Consider the following 24,714-nt stretch of genomic DNA (forward strand, 5'->3'; position numbering starts at 1 on the left):
CGATATATGTCGCCACCATATCGAATAATGGACGCAAGATGTATGGTTTTAGGTTAGGCTATAGCTTTCGAGCGACCGCAGCGTGCGAGAGACGCATAAAGGTGTGTCACAAACCAACGGTTTGGTACATACGGACATTGAAATATTCGCACCAGCCCGAGGAGCCGGAAGTCTTTATCGAATTGCCTACTGACAAATGTATACAGTTTATGAATAGTTTCACATAAATAGTACTATTTCCACATACTACAGTGCAATGTGATGTCCGAAATGTCTGAGAAAATTAGGCAATAACACGAAATATATGCAAGGCAATATAAGGTATATGTATAGCTTGGAAATTGTGATCGTAGCTCGCTCGCTTCGCTCGCTCGTAAAAATCTAGTCCAACCTCACAACCGATCCGACACGTTCGCAAATTCGATATATTTCGCCACCATATCGAATAATGCACACAAGATGGATTGGTTTTAGGTTGGGCAATAGTTTTCGAGCGAGCGCAGTGAGCGAGTGACGCGTAAAGGTGTGTCACAAACCAACGGTTTGGCACATACGGACATTGAAATATTCGCACCAGCCCGAGGAGCCAGAAGTCTTTATCGAATTGCCTACTGACAAATGTTTACAGTTTATGGATAGTTTCACAAAAATAGTACTATTTGCACATAGTAAAGTGCAATGTGATGTCAGAAATGGCTGAGAAAATTAGGTAATAACACGAAACAAATGCAAGGCAATATAAGGTATATGTATAGCTTGGAAATTCTGATCGTTGCTCGCTCGCTCCGCTCGCTCGTAAAAATCTAGTCCAACCTAACAACCGATGCGACACGTTCGCAAATTTGAAATAAGTCGCCACCATATCGAATAATGAACGCAAGATGGATTGGTTTTAGGGAGGGCAATAGTTTTCGAGCGAGCGCAGCGAGCGAGGGACGCGTAAAGGTGTGTCACATACCAACGGTTTGGCACATACGGACATTGAAATATTCGCACCAGCCCGAGGAGCCAGAAGTCTTTATCGAATTGCCTACTGACAAATGTTTACAGTTTATGAATAGTTTCACATAAATAGTACTATTTCCACATAGTAAAGTGCAATGTGATGTCAGAAATGGCTGACAAAATTAGGTAATAACACGAAATATATGCAAGGCAATATAAGGTATATGTATAGCTTGGAAATTGTGATCGTTGCTCGCTCGCTCCGCTCGCTCGTAAAAGTCTAGTCCAACCTTACAACCGATACGACACGTTCGCAAATTTGAAATAAGTCGCCACCATATCGAATAATGAACGCAAGATTGAATGGTTTTAGGTTGGGCAATAGTTTTCGAGCGAGCTCAGCGAGCGAGCGACGCGTAAAGGTGAGTCACAAACCAACGGTTTGGCACATACGGACAATGATATATTCGCACCAGCCCGAGGAGCCGGAGGTCTTTATCGAATTGCCTACTGACAAATGTTTACAGTTTATGAATAGTTTCACATAAATAGTACTATTTGCACATAGTAAAGTGCAATGTGATGTCAGAAATGGCTGAGAAAATTAGGTAATAACACGAAACAAATGCAAGGCAATATAAGGTAAATGTATAGCTGGGAAATTGTGATCGTTGCTCGCTCGCTCCGCTCGCTCGTAAAAATCTAGTCCAACCTCACAACCGATCCGACACGTTCGCAAATTCGATATATGTCGCCACCATATCGAATAATGGACGCAAGATGTATGGTTTTAGGTTAGGCTATAGCTTTCGAGCGAGCGCAGCGAGCGAGAGACGCGTAAAGGTGTGTCACAAACCAACGGTTTGGCACATACGGACATTGAAATATTCGCACCAGCCCGAGGAGCCGGAAGTCTTGATCGAATTGCCTACTGACAAATTTTTACAGTTTATGAATAGTTTCACATAAATAGTACTATTTCCACATAGTAAAGTGCAATGTGATGTCAGAAATGGCTGACAAAATTAGGTAATAACACGAAGCAAATGCAATGGAATGTAAGGTATATGTATAGCATGGAAATTGTGATCGTTGCTCGCTCGCTCCGCTCGCTCGTAAAAATCTAGTCCAACCTAACAACCGATGCGACACGTTCGCAAATTTGAAATAAGTCGCCACCATATCGAATAATGAACGCAAGATGGATTGGTTTTAGGTTGGGAAATAGTTTTCGAGCGAGCGCAGCGAGAGAGGGACGCGTAAAGGTGTGTCAGAAACCAACGGTTTGGCACATATGGATATTGAAATATTCGCACCAGCCCGAGGACCCGGAAGTCTTTATCGAATTGCCTACTGACAAATGTTTACAGTTTATGAATAGTTTCACATAACTAGTACTATTTCCACATAGTAAAGTGCAATCTGATGACAGAAATGGCTGACAAAATTAGGTAATAACACGAAATATATGCAAGGCAATGTAAGGTATATGTATAGCTTGGAAATTGTGATCGTTGCTCGCTCGCTCCGCTCGCTCGTAAAAATCTAGTCCAACCTTACAACCTATACGACACGTTCGCAAATTTGAAATAAGTCGCCACCATATCGAATAATGAACGCAAGATGGATTGGTTTTAGGTTGGGCAATATTTTTCGAGCGAGCTCCGCGAGCGAGGGACGCGTAAAGGTGAGTCACAAACCAACGGTTTGGCACATACGGACAATGAAATATTCGCACCAGCCCGAGGAGCCGGAAGTCTTTATCGAATTGCCTACTGACAAATGTATACAGTTTATGAATAGTTTCACATAAATAGTACTATTTCCACATACTACAGTGCAATGTGATGTCCGAAATGTCTGAGAAAATTAGGCAATAACACGAAACAAATGCAAGGCAATATAAGGTATATGTATAGCTTGGAAATTGTGATCGTTGCTCGCTCGCTCCGCTCGCTCGTAAAAATCTAGTCCAACCTCACAACCGATCCGACACGTTCGCAAATTCGATATATGTCGCCACCATATCGAATAATGGACGCAAGATGTATGGTTTTAGGTTAGGCTATAGCTTTCGAGCGACCGCAGCGTGCGAGAGACGCATAAAGGTGTGTCACAAACCAACGGTTTGGTACATACGGACATTGAAATATTCGCACCAGCCCGAGGAGCCGGAAGTCTTGATCGAATTGCCTACTGACAAATTTTTACAGTTTATGAATAGTTTCACATAAATAGTACTATTTCCACATAGTAAAGTGCAATGTGATGTCAGAAATGGCTGACAAAATTAGGTAATAACACGAAATATATGCAAGGCAATATAAGGTATATGTATAGCTTGGAAATTGTGATCGTAGCTCGCTCGCTTCGCTCGCTCGTAAAAATCTAGTCCAACCTCACAACCGATCCGACACGTTCGCAAATTCGATATATTTCGCCACCATATCGAATAATGCACACAAGATGGATTGGTTTTAGGTTGGGCAATAGTTTTCGAGCGAGCGCAGTGAGCGAGTGACGCGTAAAGGTGTGTCACAAACCAACGGTTTGGCACATACGGACATTGAAATATTCGCACCAGCCCGAGGAGCCAGAAGTCTTTATCGAATTGCCTACTGACAAATGTTTACAGTTTATGGATAGTTTCACAAAAATAGTACTATTTGCACATAGTAAAGTGCAATGTGATGTCAGAAATGGCTGAGAAAATTAGGTAATAACACGAAACAAATGCAAGGCAATATAAGGTATATGTATAGCTTGGAAATTCTGATCGTTGCTCGCTCGCTCCGCTCGCTCGTAAAAATCTAGTCCAACCTAACAACCGATGCGACACGTTCGCAAATTTGAAATAAGTCGCCACCATATCGAATAATGAACGCAAGATGGATTGGTTTTAGGGAGGGCAATAGTTTTCGAGCGAGCGCAGCGAGCGAGGGACGCGTAAAGGTGTGTCACATACCAACGGTTTGGCACATACGGACATTGAAATATTCGCACCAGCCCGAGGAGCCAGAAGTCTTTATCGAATTGCCTACTGACAAATGTTTACAGTTTATGAATAGTTTCACATAAATAGTACTATTTCCACATAGTAAAGTGCAATGTGATGTCAGAAATGGCTGACAAAATTAGGTAATAACACGAAATATATGCAAGGCAATATAAGGTATATGTATAGCTTGGAAATTGTGATCGTTGCTCGCTCGCTCCGCTCGCTCGTAAAAGTCTAGTCCAACCTTACAACCGATACGACACGTTCGCAAATTTGAAATAAGTCGCCACCATATCGAATAATGAACGCAAGATTGAATGGTTTTAGGTTGGGCAATAGTTTTCGAGCGAGCTCAGCGAGCGAGCGACGCGTAAAGGTGAGTCACAAACCAACGGTTTGGCACATACGGACAATGATATATTCGCACCAGCCCGAGGAGCCGGAGGTCTTTATCGAATTGCCTACTGACAAAGGTATACAGTTTATGAATAGTTTCACATAAATAGTACTATTTCCACATACTACAGTGCAATGTGATGTCCGAAATGGCTGAGAAAATTAGGTAATAACACGAAACAAATGCAAGGCAATATAAGGTAAATGTATAGCTTGGAAATTGTGATCGTTGCTCGCTCGCTCCGCTCGCTCGTAGAAATCTAGTCCAACCTCACAACCGATCCGACACGTTCGCAAATTCGATATATGTCGCCACCATATCGAATAATGGACGCAAGATGTATGGTTTTAGGTTAGGCTATAGCTTTCGAGCGAGCGTAGCGAGCGAGAGACGCGTAAAGGTGTGTCACAAACCAACGGTTTGGCACATACGGACATTGAAATATTCGCACCAGCCCGAGGAGCCGGAAGTCTTGATCGAATTGCCTACTGACAAATTTTTACAGTTTATGAATAGTTTCACATAAATAGTACTATTTCCACATAGTAAAGTGCAATGTGATGTCAGAAATGGCTGACAAAATTAGGTAATAACACGAAACAAATGCAAGGCAATATAAGGTAAATGTATAGCTTGGAAATTGTGATCGTTGCTCGCTCGCTCCGCTCGCTCGTAAAAATCTAGTCCAACCTAACAACCGATGCGACACGTTCGCAAATTTGAAATAAGTCGCCACCATATCGAATAATGAACGCAAGATGGATTGGTTTTAGGTTGGGCAATAGTTTTCGAGCGAGCGCAGCGAGCGAGGGACGCGTAAAGGTGTGTCACATACCAACGGTTTGGCACATACGGACATTGAAATATTCGCACCAGCCCGAGGAGCCAGAAGTCTTTATCGAATTGCCTACTGACAAATGTTTACAGTTTATGAATAGTTTCACATAAATAGTACTATTTCCACATAGTAAAGTGCAATGTGATGTCAGAAATGGCTGACAAAATTAGGTAATAACACGAAGCAAATGCAATGGAATGTAAGGTATATGTATAGCATGGAAATTGTGATCGTTGCTCGCTCGCTCCGCTCGCTCGTAAAAATCTAGTCCAACCTAACAACCGATGCGACACGTTCGCAAATTTGAAATAAGTCGCCACCATATCGAATAATGAACGCAAGATGGATTGGTTTTAGGTTGGGAAATAGTTTTCGAGCGAGCGCAGCGAGAGAGGGACGCGTAAAGGTGTGTCACAAACCAACGGTTTGGCACATACGGATATTGAAATATTCGCACCAGCCCGAGGACCCGGAAGTCTTTATCGAATTGCCTACTGACAAATGTTTACAGTTTATGAATAGTTTCACATAACTAGTACTATTTCCACATAGTAAAGTGCAATCTGATGACAGAAATGGCTGACAAAATTAGGTAATAACACGAAATATATGCAAGGCAATGTAAGGTATATGTATAGCTTGGAAATTGTGATCGTTGCTCGCTCGCTCCGCTCGCTCGTAAAAATCTAGTCCAACCTTACAACCTATACGACACGTTCGCAAATTTGAAATAAGTCGCCACCATATCGAATAATGAACGCAAGATGGATTGGTTTTAGGTTGGGCAATATTTTTCGAGCGAGCTCCGCGAGCGAGTGACGCGTAAAGGTGAGTCACAAACCAACGGTTTGGCACATACGGACAATGAAATATTCGCACCAGCCCGAGGAGCCGGAAGTCTTTATCGAATTGCCTACTGACAAATGTATACAGTTTATGAATAGTTTCACATAAATAGTACTATTTCCACATACTACAGTGCAATGTGATGTCCGAAATGTCTGAGAATATTAGGCAATAACACGAAACAAATGCAAGGCAATATAAGGTATATGTATAGCTTGGAAATTGTGATCGTTGCTCGCTCGCTCCGCTCGCTCGTAAAAATCTAGTCCAACCTCACAACCGATCCGACACGTTCGCAAATTCGATATATGTCGCCACCATATCGAATAATGGACGCAAGATGTATGGTTTTAGGTTAGGCTATAGCTTTCGAGCGAGCGCAGCGTGCGAGAGACGCGTAAAGGTGTGTCACAAACCAACGGTTTGGCACATACGGACATTGAAATATTCGCACAAGCCCGAGGAGCCGGATGTCTTTATCCTATTGCCTACTGACAAATGTTTACAGTTTATGAATAGTTTCACATAAATAGTACTATTTCCACATACTACAGTGCAATGTGATGTCCGAAATGGCTGAGAAAATTAGGTAATAACACGAAACAAATGCAAGGCAATATAAGGTATATGTATTGCTTGGAAATTGTGATCGTTGCTCGCTCGCTCCGCTCGCTCGTAAAAATCTAGTCCAACCTAACAACCGATGCGACACGTTCGCAAATTTGAAATAAGTCGCCACCATATCAAATAATGAACGCAAGATGGATTGGTTTTAGGTTGGGAAATAGTTCTCGAGCGAGCGCAGCGAGAGAGGCACGCGTAAAGGTGTGTCACAAACCAACGGTTTGGCACATACGGATATTGAAATATTCGCACCAGCCCGAGGACCCTGAAGTCTTTATCGAATTGCCTACTGACAAATGTTTACAGTTTATGAATAGTTTCACATAACTAGTACTATTTCCACATAGTAAAGTGCAATCTGATGACAGAAATGGCTGACAAAATTAGGTAATAACACGAAATATATGCAAGGTAATGTAAGGTATATGTATAGCTTGGAAATTGTGATCGTTGCTCGCTCGCTCCGCTCGCTCGTAAAAATCTAGTCCAACCTTACAACCTATACGACACGTTCGCAAATTTGAAATAAGTCGCCACCATATCGAATAATGAACGCAAGATGGATTGGTTTTAGGTTGGGCAATATTTTTCGAGCGAGCTCCGCGAGCGAGGGACGCGTAAAGGTGAGTCACAAACCAACGGTTTGGCACATACGGACAATGAAATATTCGCACCAGCCCGAGGAGCCGGAAGTCTTTATCGAATTGCCTACTGACAAATGTATACAGTTTATGAATAGTTTCACATAAATAGTACTATTTCCACATACTACAGTGCAATGTGATGTCCGAAATGGCTGAGAAAATTAGCTAATAACACGAAACAAATGCAAGGCAATATAAGGTATATGTATAGCTTGGAAATTGTGATCGTTGCTCGCTCGCTCCGCTCGCTCGCAAAAATCTAGTCCAACCTAACAACCGATGCGACACGTTCGCAAATTCGATATATGTCGCCACCATATCGAATAATGAACACAAGATGGATTGGTTTTAGGTTGGGCAATAGTTTTCGAGCGAGCGCAGCGAGCGAGGGACACGTAAAGGTGTGTCTCAAACCAACGGTTTGGCACATACGGACATTGAAATATTCGCACCAGCCCGAGGAGCCGGAAGTCTTTATCGAATTGCCTACTGACAAATGTTTACAGTTTATGGATAGTTTCACAAAAATAGTACTATTTGCACATAGTAAAGTGCAATGTGATGTCAGAAATGGCTGAGAAAATTAGCTAATAACACGAAACAAATGCAAGGCAATATAAGGTATATGTATAGCTTGGAAATTGTGATCGTTGCTCGCTCGCTCCGCTCGCTCGTAAAAGTCTAGTCCAACCTTACAACCGATACGACACGTTCGCAAATTTGAAATAAGTCGCCACCATTTCGAATAATGAACGCAAGATGGATTGGTTTTAGGTTGGGCAATAGTTTTCGAGCGAGCGCAGCGAGAGAGGGACGCGTAAAGGTGAGTCACAAACCAACGGTTTGGCACATACGGACAATGAAATATTCGCACCAGCCCGAGGAGCCGGAAGACTTTATCGAATTTCCTACTGACAAATGTATAGAGTTTATGAATAGTTTCACTCAAATAGTACTATTTCCACATACTACAGTGCAATGTGATGTCCGAAATGTCTGAGAAAATTAGGCAATAACACGAAACAAATGCAAGGCAATATAAGGTATATGTATAGCTTGGAAATTGTGATCGTTGCTCGCTCGCTCCGCTCGCTCGTAAAAATCTAGTCCAACCTAACAACCGATGCGACACGTTCGCAAATTTGAAATAAGTCGCCACCATATCGAATAATGAACGCAAGATGGATTGGTTTTAGGTTTGGCAATAGTTTTCGAGCGAGCGCAGCGAGCGAGGGACGCGTAAAGGTGTGTCACATACCAACGGTTTGGCACATACGGACATTGAAATATTCGCACCAACCCGAGGAGCCGGAAGTCTTTATCGAATTGCCTACTGACAAATGTTTACAGTTTATGAATAGTTTCACATAAATAGTACTATTTGCACATAGTAAAGTGCAATGTGATGTCAGAAATGGCTGAGAAAATTAGGTAATAACACGAAACAAATGCAAGGCAATATAAGGTAAATGTATAGCTTGGAAATTGTGATCGTTGCTCGCTCGCTCCGCTCGCTCGCAAAAATCTAGTCCAACCTCACAACCGATCCGACACGTTCGCAAATTCGATATATGTCGCCACCATATCGAATAATGGACGCAAGATGTATGGTTTTATGTTAGGCTATAGCTTTCGAGCGAGCGCAGCGAGCGAGAGACGCGTAAAGGTGTGTCACAAACCAACGGTTTGGCACATACGGACATTGAAATATTCGCACCAGCCCGAGGAGCCGGAAGTCTTGATCGAATTGCCTACTGACAAATTTTTACAGTTTATGAATAGTTTCACATAAATAGTACTATTTCCACATAGTAAAGTGCAATGTGATGTCAGAAATGGCTGACAAAATTAGGTAATAACACGAAACAAATGCAAGGCAATATAAGGTATATGTATACCTTGGAAATTGTGATCGTTGCTCGCTCACTCCGCTCGCTCGTAAAAATCTAGTCCATCATAACAACCGATGCGACACGTTCGCAAATTTGAAATAAGTCGCCACCATATCGAATAATGAACGCAAGATGGATTGGTTTTAGGTTGGGCAATAGTTTTCGAGCGGGCGCAGCGGGCGAGGGACACGTAAAGGTGTGTCTCAAACCAACGGTTTGGCACATACGGACATTGAAATATTCGCACCAGCCCGAGGAGCCGGAAGTCTTTATCCTATTGCGTACTGACAAATGTTTACAGTTCATGAATATTTTCACGTAAATAGTACTATTTGCACATAGTAAAGTGCAATGTGATGTCAGAAATGGCTGAGAAAATTAGGTAATAACACGAAACAAATGCAAGGCAATATAAGGTATATGTATAGCTTGGAAATTCTGATCGTTGCTCGCTCGCTCCGCTCGCTCGTAAAAATCTAGTCCAACCTCACAACCGATCCGACACGTTCGCAAATTCGATATATTTCGCCACCATATCGAATAATGAACGCAAGATGTATGGTTTTAGGTTAGGCTATAGCTTTCGAGCGAGCGCCGCGAGCGAGAGACGCGTAAAGGTGTGTCACAAACCAACGGTTTGGCACATACGGACATTGAATTATTCGCACCAGCCCGTGGAGCCGGAAGTCTTTATCCTATTGCCTACTGACAAATGTTTACAGTTTATGAATAGTTTCACATAAATAGTACTATTTCCACATAGTAAAGTGCAATGTGATGTCAGAAATGGCTGACAAAATTAGGTAATAACACGAAATATATGCACGGCAATATAAGGTATATGTATAGCTTGGAAATTGTGATCGTTGCTCGCTCGCTCCGCTCGCTCGTAAAAGTCTAGTCCAACCTTACAACCGATACGACACGTTCGCAAATTTGAAATAAGTCGCCACCATATCGAATAATGAACGCAAGATTGAATGGTTTTAGGTTGGGCAATAGTTTTCGAGCGAGCTCAGCGAGCGAGAGAGGCGTAAAGGTGTGTCACAAACCAACGGTTTGGCACATACGGACATTGAAATAATCGCACCAGCCCGAGGAGCCGGAAGTCTTTATCGAATTCCCTACTGACAAATGTTTACAGTTTATGAATGGTTTCACATAAATAGTACTATTTCCACATACTATAGTGCAACGTGATGTCCGAAATGTCTGAGAAAATTTGGTAATAACACGAAACAAATGCAAGGCAATATAAGGTATATGTATAGCTTTGAAATTGTGATCGTTGCTCGCTCGCTCCGCTCGCTCGTAAAAATCTAGTCCAACCTAACAACCGATGCGACACGTTCGCAAATTTGAAATAAGTCGCCACCACATCGAATAATGAACGCAAGATGGATTGGTTTTAGGTTGGGCAATAGTTTTCGAGCGAGCGCAGCGAGCGAGGGACGCGTAAAGGTGTGTCACAAACCAACGGTTTGGCACATACGGACATTGAAATAATCGCACCAGCCCGAGGAGCCGGAAGTCTTTATCGAATTCCCTACTGACAAATGTTTACAGTTTATGAATAGTTTCACATAAATAGTACTATTTGCACATAGTAAAGTGCAATGTGATGTCAGAAATGGCTGAGAAAGTTAGGTAATAACACGAAACAAATGCAAGGCAATATAAGGTATATGTATAGCTTGGAAATTGTGATCGTTGCTCGCTCGCTCCGCTCGCTCGTAAAAATCTAGCCCAACCTCACAACTTATCCGACACGTTCGCAAATTCGATATATGTCGCCACCATATCGAATAATGGACGCAAGATGTATGGTTTTAGGTTAGGCTATAGCTTTCGAGCGAGCGCAGCGAGCGAGAGACGCGTAAAGGTGTGACACAAACCAACGGTTTGGCACATACGGACATTGAAATATTCGCACAAGCCCGAGGAGCCGGAAGTCTTTATCCTATTGCCTACTGACAAATGTTTACAGTTTATGAATAGTTTCACATAAATAGTACTATTTCCACATACTATAGTGCAACGTGATGTCCGAAATGTCTGAGAAAATTTGGTAATAACACGAAACAAATGCAAGGCAATATAAGGTATATGTATAGCTTGGAAATTGTGATCGTTGCTCGCTCGCTCCGCTCGCTCGTAAAAATCTAGTCCAACCTAACAACCGATGCGACACGTTCGCAAATTTGAAATAAGTCGCCACCACATCGAATAATGAACGCAAGATGGATTGGTTTTAGGTTGGGCAATAGTTTTCGAGCGAGCGCAGCGAGCGAGGGACGCGTAAAGGTGTGTCACAAACCAACGGTTTGGCACATACGGACATTGAAATAATCGCACCAGCCCGAGGAGCCGGAAGTCTTTATCGAATTCCCTACTGACAAATGTTTACAGTTTATGAATAGTTTCACATAAATAGTACTATTTGCACATAGTAAAGTGCAATGTGATGTCAGAAATGGCTGAGAAAGTTAGGTAATAACACGAAACAAATGCAAGGCAATATAAGGTATATGTATAGCTTGGAAATTGAGATCGTTGCTCGCTCGCTCCGCTCGCTCGTAAAAATCTAGCCCAACCTCACAACCGATCCGACACGTTCGCAAATTCGATATATGTCGCCACCATATCGAATAATGGACGCAAGATGTATGGTTTTAGGTTGGGCAATAGTTTTCGAGCGAGCGCAGCGAGCGAGGGACACGTAAAGGTGTGTCTCAAACCAACGGTTTGGCACATACGGACATTGAAATATTCGCACCAGCCCGAGAAGCCGGAAGTCTTGATCGAATTGCCTACTGACAAATTTTTACAGTTTATGAATAGTTTCATATAAATAGTACTATTTCCACATAGTAAAGTGCAATGTGATGTCAGAAATGGCTGACAAAATTAGGTAATAACACGAAACAAATGCAGGGCAATATAAGGTATATGTATAGCTTGGAAATTCTGATCGTTGCTCGCTCGCTCCGCTCGCTCGTAAAAATCTAGTCCAACCTCACAACCGATCCGACACGTTCGCAAATTCGATATATTTCGCCACCATATCGAATAATGAACGCAAGATGTATGGTTTTAGGTTAGGCTATAGCTTTCGAGCGAGCGCCGCGAGCGAGAGACGCGTAAGGGTGTGTCACAAACCAACGGTTTGGCACATACGGACATTGAAATATTCGCACAAGCCCGAGGAGCCGGAAGTCTTTATCGAATTCCCTACTGACAAATGTTTACAGTTTATGAATAGTTTCACATAAATAGTACTATTTGCACATAGTAAAGTGCAATGTGATGTCAGAAATGGCTGAGAAAGTTAGGTAATAACACGAAACAAATGCAAGGCAATATAAGGTATATGTATAGCTTGGAAATTGTGATCGTTGCTCGCTCGCTCCGCTCGCTCGTAAAAATCTAGCCCAACCTCACAACCGATCCGACACGCTCGCAAATTCGATATATTTCGCCACCATATCGAATAATGAACGCAAGATGTATGGTTTTAGGTTAGGCTATAGCTTTCGAGCGAGCGCCGCGAGCGAGAGACGCGTAAAGGTATGTCACAAACCAACGGTTTGGCACATAGGGACATTGAAATATTCGCACAAGCCCGAGGAGCCGGAAGTCTTTATCCTATTGCCTACTGACAAATGTTTACAGTTTATGAATGGTTTCACATAAATAGTACTATTTCCACATACTATAGTGCAACGTGATGTCCGAAATGTCTGAGAAAATTTGGTAATAACACGAAACAAATGCAAGGCAATATAAGGTATATGTATAGCTTGGAAATTGTGATCGTTGCTCGCTCGCTCCGCTCGCTCGTAAAAATCTAGCCCAACCTCACAACCGATCCGACACGTTCGCAAATTTGAAATAAGTCGCCACCACATCGAATAATGAACGCAAGATGGATTGGTTTTAGGTTGGGCAATAGTTTTCGAGCGAGCGCAGCGAGCGAGGGACGCGTAAAGGTGTGTCACAAACCAACGGTTTGGCACATACGGACATTGAAATAATCGCACCAGACCGAGGAGCCGGAAGTCTTTATCGAATTCCCTACTGACAAATGTTTACAGTTTATGAATAGTTTCACATAAATAGTACTATTTGCACATAGTAAAGTGCAATGTGATGTCAGAAATGGCTGAGAAAGTTAGGTAATAACACGAAACAAATGCAAGGCAATATAAGGTATATGTATAGCTTGGAAATTGAGATCGTTGCTCGCTCGCTCCGCTCGCTCGTAAAAATCTAGCCCAACCTCACAACCGATCCGACACGTTCGCAAATTCGATATATGTCGCCACCATATCGAATAATGGACGCAAGATGTATGGTTTTAGGTTAGGCTATAGCTTTCGAGCGAGCGCAGCGAGCGAGAGACGCGTAAAGGTGTGACACAAACCAACGGTTTGGCACATACGGACATTGAAATATTCGCACAAGCCCGAGGAGCCGGAAGTCTTTATCCTATTGCCTACTGACAAATGTTTACAGTTTATGAATAGTTTCACATAAATAGTACTATTTCCACATACTATAGTGCAACGTGATGTCCGAAATGTCTGAGAAAATTTGGTAATAACACGAAACAAATGCAAGGCAATATAAGGTATATGTATAGCTTGGAAATTCTGATCGTTGCTCGCTCGCTCCGCTCGCTCGTAAAAATCTAGTCCAACCTAACAACCGATGCGACACGTTCGCAAATTTGAAATAAGTCGCCACCATATCGAATAATGAACGCAAGATGTATGGTTTTAGGTTAGGCTATAGCTTTCGAGCGAGCGCCGCGAGCGAGAGAGGCGTAAAGGTGTGTCACAAACCAACGGTTTGGCACATACGGACATTGAAATATTCGCACCAGCCCGAGGAGCCGGAAGTCTTTATCGAATTCCCTACTGACAAATGTTTACAGTTTATGAATATTTTCACATAAATAGTACTATTTGCACATAGTAAAGTGCAATGTGATGTCAGAAATGGCTGAGAAAATTAGGTAATAACACGAAACAAATGCAAGGCAATATAAGGTATATGTATAGCTTGGAAATTGTGATCGTTGCTCGCTCGCTCCGCTCGCTCGTAAAAATCTAGCCCAACCTCACAACCGATCCGACACGCTCGCAAATTCGATATATTTCGCCACCATATCGAATAATGAACGCAAGATGTATGGTTTTAGGTTAGGCTATAGCTTTCGAGCGAGCGCCGCGAGCGAGAGACGCGTAAAGGTGTGTCACAAACCAACGGTTTGGCACATAGGGACATTGAAATATTCGCACAAGCCCGAGGAGCCGGAAGTCTTTATCCTATTGCCTACTGACAAATGTTTACAGTTTATGAATGGTTTCACATAAATAGTACTATTTCCACATACTATAGTGCAACGTGATGTCCGAAATGTCTGAGAAAATTTGGTAATAACACGAAACAAATGCAAGGCAATATAAGGTATATGTATAGCTTGGAAATTGTGATCGTTGCTCGCTCGCTCCGCTCGCTCGTAAAAATCTAGTCCAACCTAACAACCGATGCGACACGTTCGCAAATTTGAAATAAGTCGCCACCATATCGAATAATGAACGCAAGATGGATTGGTTTTAGGTTGGGCAATAGTTTTCGAGCGAGCGCAGCGAGCGAGGGACGCGTAAAGGTGTGTCACAAACCAACGGTTTGGCACATACGGACATTGAAATAATCGCACCAGCCCGAGGAGCCGGAAGTCTTTATCGAATTCCCTACTGACAAATGTTTACAGTTTATGAATAGTTTCACATAAATAGTACTATTTGCACATAGTAAAGTGCAATGTGATGTCAGAAATGGCTGAGAAAGTTAGGTAATAACACGAAACAAATGCAAGGCAATATAAGGTATATGTATAGCTTGGAAATTGTGATCGTTGCTCGCTCGCTCCGCTCGCTCGTAAAAATCTAGCCCAACCTCACAACTTATCCGACACGTTCGCAAATTCGATATATGTCGCCACCATATCGAATAATGGACGCAAGATGTATGGTTTTAGGTTAGGCTATAGCTTTCGAGCGAGCGCAGCGAGCGAGAGACGCGTAAAGGTGTGACACAAACCAACGGTTTGGCACATACGGACATTGAAATATTCGCACAAGCCCGAGGAGCCGGAAGTCTTTATCCTATTGCCTACTGACAAATGTTTACAGTTTATGAATAGTTTCACATAAATAGTACTATTTCCACATACTATAGTGCAACGTGATGTCCGAAATGTCTGAGAAAATTTGGTAATAACACGAAACAAATGCAAGGCAATATAAGGTATATGTATAGCTTGGAAATTGTGATCGTTGCTCGCTCGCTCCGCTCGCTCGTAAAAATCTAGTCCAACCTAACAACCGATGCGACACGTTCGCAAATTTGAAATAAGTCGCCACCACATCGAATAATGAACGCAAGATGGATTGGTTTTAGGTTGGGCAATAGTTTTCGAGCGAGCGCAGCGAGCGAGGGACGCGTAAAGGTGTGTCACAAACCAACGGTTTGGCACATACGGACATTGAAATAATCGCACCAGCCCGAGGAGCCGGAAGTCTTTATCGAATTCCCTACTGACAAATGTTTACAGTTTATGAATAGTTTCACATAAATAGTACTATTTGCACATAGTAAAGTGCAATGTGATGTCAGAAATGGCTGAGAAAGTTAGGTAATAACACGAAACAAATGCAAGGCAATATAAGGTATATGTATAGCTTGGAAATTGAGATCGTTGCTCGCTCGCTCCGCTCGCTCGTAAAAATCTAGCCCAACCTCACAACCGATCCGACACGTTCGCAAATTCGATATATGTCGCCACCATATCGAATAATGGACGCAAGATGTATGGTTTTAGGTTGGGCAATAGTTTTCGAGCGAGCGCAGCGAGCGAGGGACACGTAAAGGTGTGTCTCAAACCAACGGTTTGGCACATACGGACATTGAAATATTCGCACCAGCCCGAGAAGTCGGAAGTCTTGATCGAATTGCCTACTGACAAATTTTTACAGTTTATGAATAGTTTCACATAAATAGTACTATTTCCACATAGTAAAGTGCAATGTGATGTCAGAAATGGCTGACAAAATTAGGTAATAACACGAAACAAATGCAGGGCAATATAAGGTATATGTATAGCTTGGAAATTCTGATCGTTGCTCGCTCGCTCCGCTCGCTCGTAAAAATCTAGTCCAACCTCACAACCGATCCGACACGTTCGCAAATTCGATATATTTCGCCACCATATCGAATAATGAACGCAAGATGTATGGTTTTAGGTTAGGCTATAGCTTTCGAGCGAGCGCCGCGAGCGAGAGACGCGTAAAGGTGTGTCACAAACCAACGGTTTGGCACATACGGACATTGAAATATTCGCACAAGCCCGAGGAGCCGGAAGTCTTTATCGAATTCCCTACTGACAAATGTTTACAGTTTATGAATAGTTTCACATAAATAGTACTATTTGCACATAGTAAAGTGCAATGTGATGTCAGAAATGGCTGAGAAAGTTAGGTAATAACACGAAACAAATGCAAGGCAATATAAGGTATATGTATAGCTTGGAAATTGTGATCGTTGCTCCCTCGCTCCGCTCGCTCGTAAAAATCTAGCCCAACCTCACAACCGATCCGACACGCTCGCAAATTCGATATATTTCGCCACCATATCGAATAATGAACGCAAGATGTATGGTTTTAGGTTAGGCTATAGCTTTCGAGCGAGCGCCGCGAGCGAGAGACGCGTAAAGGTGTGTCACAAACCAACGGTTTGGCACATAGGGACATTGAAATATTCGCACAAGCCCGAGGAGCCGGAAGTCTTTATCCTATTGCCTACTGACAAATGTTTACAGTTTATGAATGGTTTCACATAAATAGTACTATTTCCACATACTATAGTGCAACGTGATGTCCGAAATGTCTGAGAAAATTTGGTAATAACACGAAACAAATGCAAGGCAATATAAGGTATATGTATAGCTTGGAAATTGTGATCGTTGCTCGCTCGCTCCGCTCGCTCGTAAAAATCTAGTCCAACCTAACAACCGATGCGACACGTTCGCAAATTTGAAATAAGTCGCCACCACATCGAATAATGAACGCAAGATGGATTGGTTTTAGGTTGGGCAATAGTTTTCGAGCGAGCGCAGCGAGCGAGGGACGCGTAAAGGTGTGTCACAAACCAACGGTTTGGCACATACGGACATTGAAATAATCGCACCAGCCCGAGGAGCCGGAAGTCTTTATCGAATTCCCTACTGACAAATGTTTACAGTTTATGAATAGTTTCACATAAATAGTACTATTTGCACATAGTAAAGTGCAATGTGATGTCAGAAATGGCTGAGAAAGTTAGGTAATAACACGAAACAAATGCAAGGCAATATAAGGTATATGTATAGCTTGGAAATTGAGATCGTTGCTCGCTCGCTCCGCTCGCTCGTAAAAATCTAGCCCAACCTCACAACCGATCCGACACGTTCGCAAATTCGATATATGTCGCCACCATATCGAATAATGGACGCAAGATGTATGGTTTTAGGTTAGGCTATAGCTTTCGAGCGAGCGCAGCGAGCGAGAGACGCGTAAAGGTGTGACACAAACCAACGGTTTGGCACATACGGACATTGAAATATTCGCACAAGCCCGAGGAGCCGGAAGTCTTTATCCTATTGCCTACTGACAAATGTTTACAGTTTATGAATAGTTTCACATAAATAGTACTATTTCCACATACTATAGTGCAACGTGATGTCCGAAATGTCTGAGAAAATTTGGTAATAACACGAAACAAATGCAAGGCAATATAAGGTATATGTATAGCTTGGAAATTCTGATCGTTGCTCGCTCGCTCCGCTCGCTCGTAAAAATCTAGTCCAACCTCACAACCGATCCGACACGTTCGCAAATTCGATATATTTCGCCACCATATCGAATAATGGACGCAAGATGTATGGTTTTAGGTTAGGCTATAGCTTTCGAGCGAGCGCAGCGAGCGAGAGACGCGTAAAGGTGTGACACAAACCAACGGTTTGGCACATACGGACATTGAAATATTCGCACAAGCCCGAGGAGCCGGAAGTCTTTATCCTATTGCCTACTGACAAATGTTTACAGTTTATGAATAGTTTCACATAAATAGTACTATTTCCACATACTATAGTGCAACGTGATGTCCGAAATGTCTGAGAAAATTTGGTAATAACACGAAACAAATGCAAGGCAATATAAGGTATATGTATAGCTTGGAAATTCTGATCGTTGCTCGCTCGCTCCGCTCGCTCGTAAAAATCTAGTCCAACCTAACAACCGATGCGACACGTTCGCAAATTTGAAATAAGTCGCCACCATATCGAATAATGAACGCAAGATGTATGGTTTTAGGTTAGGCTATAGCTTTCGAGCGAGCGCAGCGAGCGAGAGAGGCGTAAAGGTGTGTCACAAACCAACGGTTTGGCACATACGGACATTGAAATATTCGCACCAGCCCGAGGAGCCGGAAGTCTTTATCCTATTGCGTACTGACAAATGTTTACAGTTCATGAATATTTTCACATAAATAGTACTATTTGCACATAGTAAAGTGCAATGTGATGTCAGAAATGGCTGAGAAAATTAGGTAATAACACGAAACAAATGCAAGGCAATATAAGGTATATGTATAGCTTGGAAATTCTGATCGTTGCTCGCTCGCTCCGCTCGCTCGTAAAAATCTAGTCCAACCTCACAACCGATCCGACACGTTCGCAAATTCGATATATTTCGCCACCATATCGAATAATGAACGCAAGATGGATTGGTTTTAGGTTGGGCAATAGTTTTCGAGCGAGCGCAGCGAGCGAGGGACGCGTAAAGGTGTGTCACAAACCAACGGTTTGGCACATACGGACATTGAAATATTCGCGCCAGCCCGAGGAGCCGGAAGTCTTTATCGAATTCCCTACTGACAAATGTTTACAGTTTATGAATAGTTTCACATAAATAGTACTATTTGCACATAGTAAAGTGCAATGTGATGTCAGAAATGGCTGAGAAAGTTAGGTAATAACACGAAACAAATGCAAGGCAATATAAGGTATATGTATAGCTTGGAAATTGTGATCGTTGCTCGCTCGCTCCGCTCGCTCGTAAAAATCTAGCCCAACCTCACAACCGATCCGACACGCTCGCAAATTCGATATATTTCGCCACCATATCGAATAATGAACGCAAGATGTATGGTTTTAGGTTAGGCTATAGCTTTCGAGCGAGCGCCGCGAGCGAGAGACGCGTAAAGGTGTGTCACAAACCAACGGTTTGGCACATAGGGACATTGAAATATTCGCACAAGCCCGAGGAGCCGGAAGTCTTTATCCTATTGCCTACTGACAAATGTTTACAGTTTATGAATAGTTTCACATAAATAGTACTATTTCCACATACTATAGTGCAACGTGATGTCCGAAATGTCTGAGAAAATTTGGTAATAACACGAAACAAATGCAAGGCAATATAAGGTATATGTATAGCTTGGAAATTGTGATCCTTTGCTCGCTCGCTCCGCTCGCTCGTAAAAATCTAGTCCAACCTAACAACCGATGCGACACGTTCGCAAATTTGAAATAAGTCGCCACCACATCGAATAATGAACGCAAGATGGATTGGTTTTAGGTTGGGCAATAGTTTTCGAGCGAGCGCAGCGAGCGAGGGACGCGTAAAGGTGTGTCACAAACCAACGGTTTGGCACATACGGACATTGAAATAATCGCACCAGCCCGAGGAGCCGGAAGTCTTTATCGAATTCCCTACTGACAAATGTTTACAGTTTATGAATAGTTTCACATAAATAGTACTATTTGCACATAGTAAAGTGCAATGTGATGTCAGAAATGGCTGAGAAAGTTAGGTAATAACACGAAACAAATGCAAGGCAATATAAGGTATATGTATAGCTTGGAAATTGTGATCGTTGCTCGCTCGCTCCGCTCGCTCGTAAAAATCTAGCCCAACCTCACAACCGATCCGACACGTTCGCAAATTCGATATATGTCGCCACCATATCGAATAATGGACGCAAGATGTATGGTTTTAGGTTAGGCTATAGCTTTCGAGCGAGCGCAGCGAGCGAGAGACGCGTAAAGGTGTGACACAAACCAACGGTTTGGCACATACGGACATTGAAATATTCGCACAAGCCCGAGGAGCCGGAAGTCTTTATCCTATTGCCTACTGACAAATGTTTACAGTTTATGAATAGTTTCACATAAATAGTACTATTTCCACATACTATAGTGCAACGTGATGTCCGAAATGTCTGAGAAAATTTGGTAATAACACGAAACAAATGCAAGGCAATATAAGGTATATGAATAGCTTGGAAATTCTGATCGTTGCTCGCTCGCTCCGCTCGCTCGTAAAAATCTAGTCCAACCTCACAACCGATCCGACACGTTCGCAAATTCGATATATGTCGCCACCATATCGAATAATGGACGCAAGATGTATGGTTTTAGGTTAGGCTATAGCTTTCGAGCGAGCGCCGCGAGCGAGAGACGCGTAAAGGTGTGTCACAAACCAACGGTTTGGCACATACGGACGTTGAAATATTCGCACAAGCCCGTGGAGCCGGAAGTCTTTATCGAATTGCCTACTGACAAATGTATACAGTTTATGAATAGTTTCACATAAATAGTACTATTTCCACATAGTAAAGTGCAATGTGATGTCAGAAATGGCTGACAAAATTAGGTAATGACACGAAATATATGCAAGGCAATATAAGGTATTTGTATAGCTTGGAAATTGTGATCGTTGCTCGCTCGCTCCGCTCGCTCGTAAAAATCTAGTCCAACCTCACAACCGATCCGACACGTTCGCAAATTCGATATATTTCGCCACCATATCGAATAATGAACGCAAGATGTATGGTTTTAGGTTAGGCTATAGCTTTCGAGCGAGCGCCGCGAGCGAGAGACGCGTAAAGGTGTGTCACAAACCAACGGTTTGGCACATACGGACATTGAAATATTCGCACAAGCCCGAGGAGCCGGAAGTCTTTATCCTATTGCCTACTGACAAATGTTTACAGTTTATGAATAGTTTCACATAAATAGTACTATTTCCACATACTATAGTGCAACGTGATGTCCGAAATGTCTGCGAAAATTTGGTAATAACACGAAACAAATGCAAGGCAATATAAGGTATATGTATAGCTTGGAAATTGTGATCGTTGCTCGCTCGCTCCGCTCGCTCGTAAAAATCTAGTCCAACCTCACAACCGATCCGACACGTTCGCAAATTCGATATATGTCGCCACCATATCGAATAATGAACGCAAGATGTATGGTTTTAGGTTAGGCTATAGCTTTCGAGCGAGCGCAGCGAGCGAGAGAGGCGTAAAGGTGTGTCACAAACCAACGGTTTGGCACATACGGACATTGAAATATTCGCACCAGCCCGAGGAGCCGGAAGCCTTTATCCTATTGCGTACTGACAAATGTTTACAGTTCATGAATAGTTTCACATAAATAGTACTATTTGCACATAGTAAAGTGCAATGTGATGTCAGAAATGGCTGAGAAAATTAGGTAATAACACGAAACAAATGCAAGGCAATATAAGGTATATGTATAGCTTGGAAATTGTGATCGTTGCTCGCTCGCTCTGCTCGCTCGTAAAAATCTAGCCCAACCTCACAACCGATCCGACACGTTCGCAAATTCGATATATGTCGCCACCATATCGAAGAATGGACGCAAGATCTATGGTTTTAGGTTATGCTATAGCTTTCGAGCGAGCGCAGCGAGCGAGAGACGCGTAAAGGTGTGTCACAAACCAACGGTTTGGCACATACGGACATTGAAATATTCGCACCAGCCCGAGGAGCCGGAAGTCTTTATCCTATTGCCTACTGACAAATGTTTACACTTTATGAATAGTTTCACATAAATAGTACTATTTCCACATAGTAAAGTGCAATGTGACGTGAGAAATGGCTGAGAAATTTAGGTAATAACACGAAACAAATGCAAGGCAATATAAGGTATATGTATAGCTTGGAAATTGTGTTCGTTGCTCGCTCGCTCCGCTCGCTCGTAAAAATCTAGTCCAACCTCACAACCGATCCGACACGTTCGCAAATTCGATATATGTCGCCACCATATCCAATAATGAACGCAAGATGTATGGTTTTAGGTAAGGCTATAGCTTTCGAGCGAGCGCAGCGAGCGAGAGACGCGTAAAGGTGTGTCACAAACCAACGGTTTGGCACATACGGACATTGAAATATTCGCACCAGCCCGAGGAGCCGGATGTCTTTATCGAATTGCCTACTGACAAATGTTTACAGTTTATGAATAGTTTCACATAAAGAGTGCTATTTCCACATAGTAAAGTGCAATCTGATGACAGAAATGGCTGACAAAATTAGGTAATAACACGAAATATATGCAAGGCAATATAAGGTATATGTATAGCTTGGAAATTGTGATCGTTGCTCGCTCGCTCCGCTCGCTCGTAAAAATCTAGTCCAACCTTACAACCGATACGACACGTTCGCAAATTTGAAATAAGTCGCCACCATATCGAATAATGAACGCAAGATGGATTGGTTTTAGGTTGGGCAATAGTTTTCGAGCGAGCTCAGCGAGCGAGGGACGCCTAAAGGTGAGTCACAAACCAACGGTTTGGCACATACGGACAATGAAACATTCGCACCAGCCCGAGGAGCCGGAAGTCTTTATCGAATTGCCTACTGACAAATGTATACAGTTTATGAATAGTTTCACATAAAAAGTACTATTTCCACATACTTCAGTGCAATGTGATGTCCGAAATGTCTGAGAAAATTAGGCAATAACACGAAACAATTGCAAGGCAATATAAGGTATATGTATAGCTTGGAAATTGTGATCGTTGCTCGCTCGCTCCGCTCGCTCGTAAAAATCTAGTCCAACCTAACAACCGATGCGACACGTTCGCAAATTTGAAATAAGTCGCCACCACATCGAATAATGAACGCAAGATGGATTGGTTTTAGGTTGGGCAATAGTTTTCGAGCGAGCGCAGCGAGCGAGGGACGCGTAAAGGTGTGTCACAAACCAACGGTTTGGCACATACGGACATTGAAATATTCGCACAAGCCCGAGGAGCCGGAAGTCTTTATCCTATTGCCTACTGACAAATGTTTACAGTTTATGAATAGTTTCACATAAATAGTACTATTTCCACATACTATAGTGCAACGTGATGTCCGAAGTGTCTGAGAAAATTTGGTAATAACACGAAACAAATGCAAGGCAATATAAGGTATATGTATAGCTTGGAAATTGTGATCGTTGCTCGCTCGCTCCGCTCGCTCGTAAAAATCTAGTCCAACCTCACAACCGATCCGACACGTTCGCAAATTCGATATATGTCGCCACCATATCGAATAATGAACGCAAGATGTATGGTTTTAGGTTAGGCTATAGCTTTCGAGCGAGCGCAGCGAGCGAGAGAGGCGTAAAGGTGTGTCACAAACCAACGGTTTGGCACATACGGACATTGAAATATTCGCGCCAGCCCGAGGAGCCGGAAGTCTTTATCGAATTCCCTACTGACAAATGTTTACAGTTTATGAATAGTTTCACATAAATAGTACTATTTGCACATAGTAAAGTGCAATGTGATGTCAGAAATGGCTGAGAAAATTAGGTAATAACACGAAACAAATGCAAGGCAATATAAGGTATATGTATAGCTTGGAAATTCTGATCGTTGCTCGCTCGCTCCGCTCGCTCGTAAAAATCTAGTCCAACCTCACATCCGATCCGACACGTTCGCAAATTCGATATATTTCGCCACCATATCGAATAATGAACGCAAGATGTATGGTTTTAGGTTAGGCTATAGCTTTCGAGCGAGCGCCGCGAGCGAGAGACGCGTAAAGGTGTGTCACAAACCAACGGTTTGGCACATAGGGACATTGAAATATTCGCACAAGCCCGAGGAGCCGGAAGTCTTTATCCTATTGCCTACTGACAAATGTTTACAGTTTATGAATAGTTTCACATAAATAGTACTATTTCCACATACTATAGTGCAACGTGATGTCCGAAATGTCTGAGAAAATTTGGTAATAACACGAAACAAATGCAAGGCAATATAAGGTATATGTATAGCTTGGAAATTGTGATCCTTTGCTCGCTCGCTCCGCTCGCTCGTAAAAATCTAGTCCAACCTAACAACCGATGCGACACGTTCGCAAATTTGAAATAAGTCGCCACCACATCGAATAATGAACGCAAGATGGATTGGTTTTAGGTTGGGCAATAGTTTTCGAGCGAGCGCAGCGAGCGAGGGACGCGTAAAGGTGTGTCACAAACCAACGGTTTGGTACATACGGACATTGAAATAATCGCACCAGCCCGAGGAGCCGGAAGTCTTTATCGAATTCCCTACTGACAAATGTTTACAGTTTATGAATAGTTTCACATAAATAGTACTATTTGCACATAGTAAAGTGCAATGTGATGT

General features: G+C 42.6%; 1 long non-coding RNA gene across 3 annotated transcripts in view; it reads left to right on the plus strand.

Moving 5' to 3' along the window:
* Window positions 1-24,714, plus strand: part of LOC126926768 (uncharacterized) — a 187,323-nt gene that overhangs the window by 88,546 nt on the left and 74,063 nt on the right. The gene's annotated exons all lie outside the window — the stretch shown is intronic.

The sequence above is a fragment of the Bombus affinis genome, unplaced genomic scaffold (genome assembly GCF_024516045.1).
Source record: "Bombus affinis isolate iyBomAffi1 unplaced genomic scaffold, iyBomAffi1.2 ctg00000058.1, whole genome shotgun sequence".
Taxonomy (NCBI): domain Eukaryota; kingdom Metazoa; phylum Arthropoda; class Insecta; order Hymenoptera; family Apidae; genus Bombus; species Bombus affinis.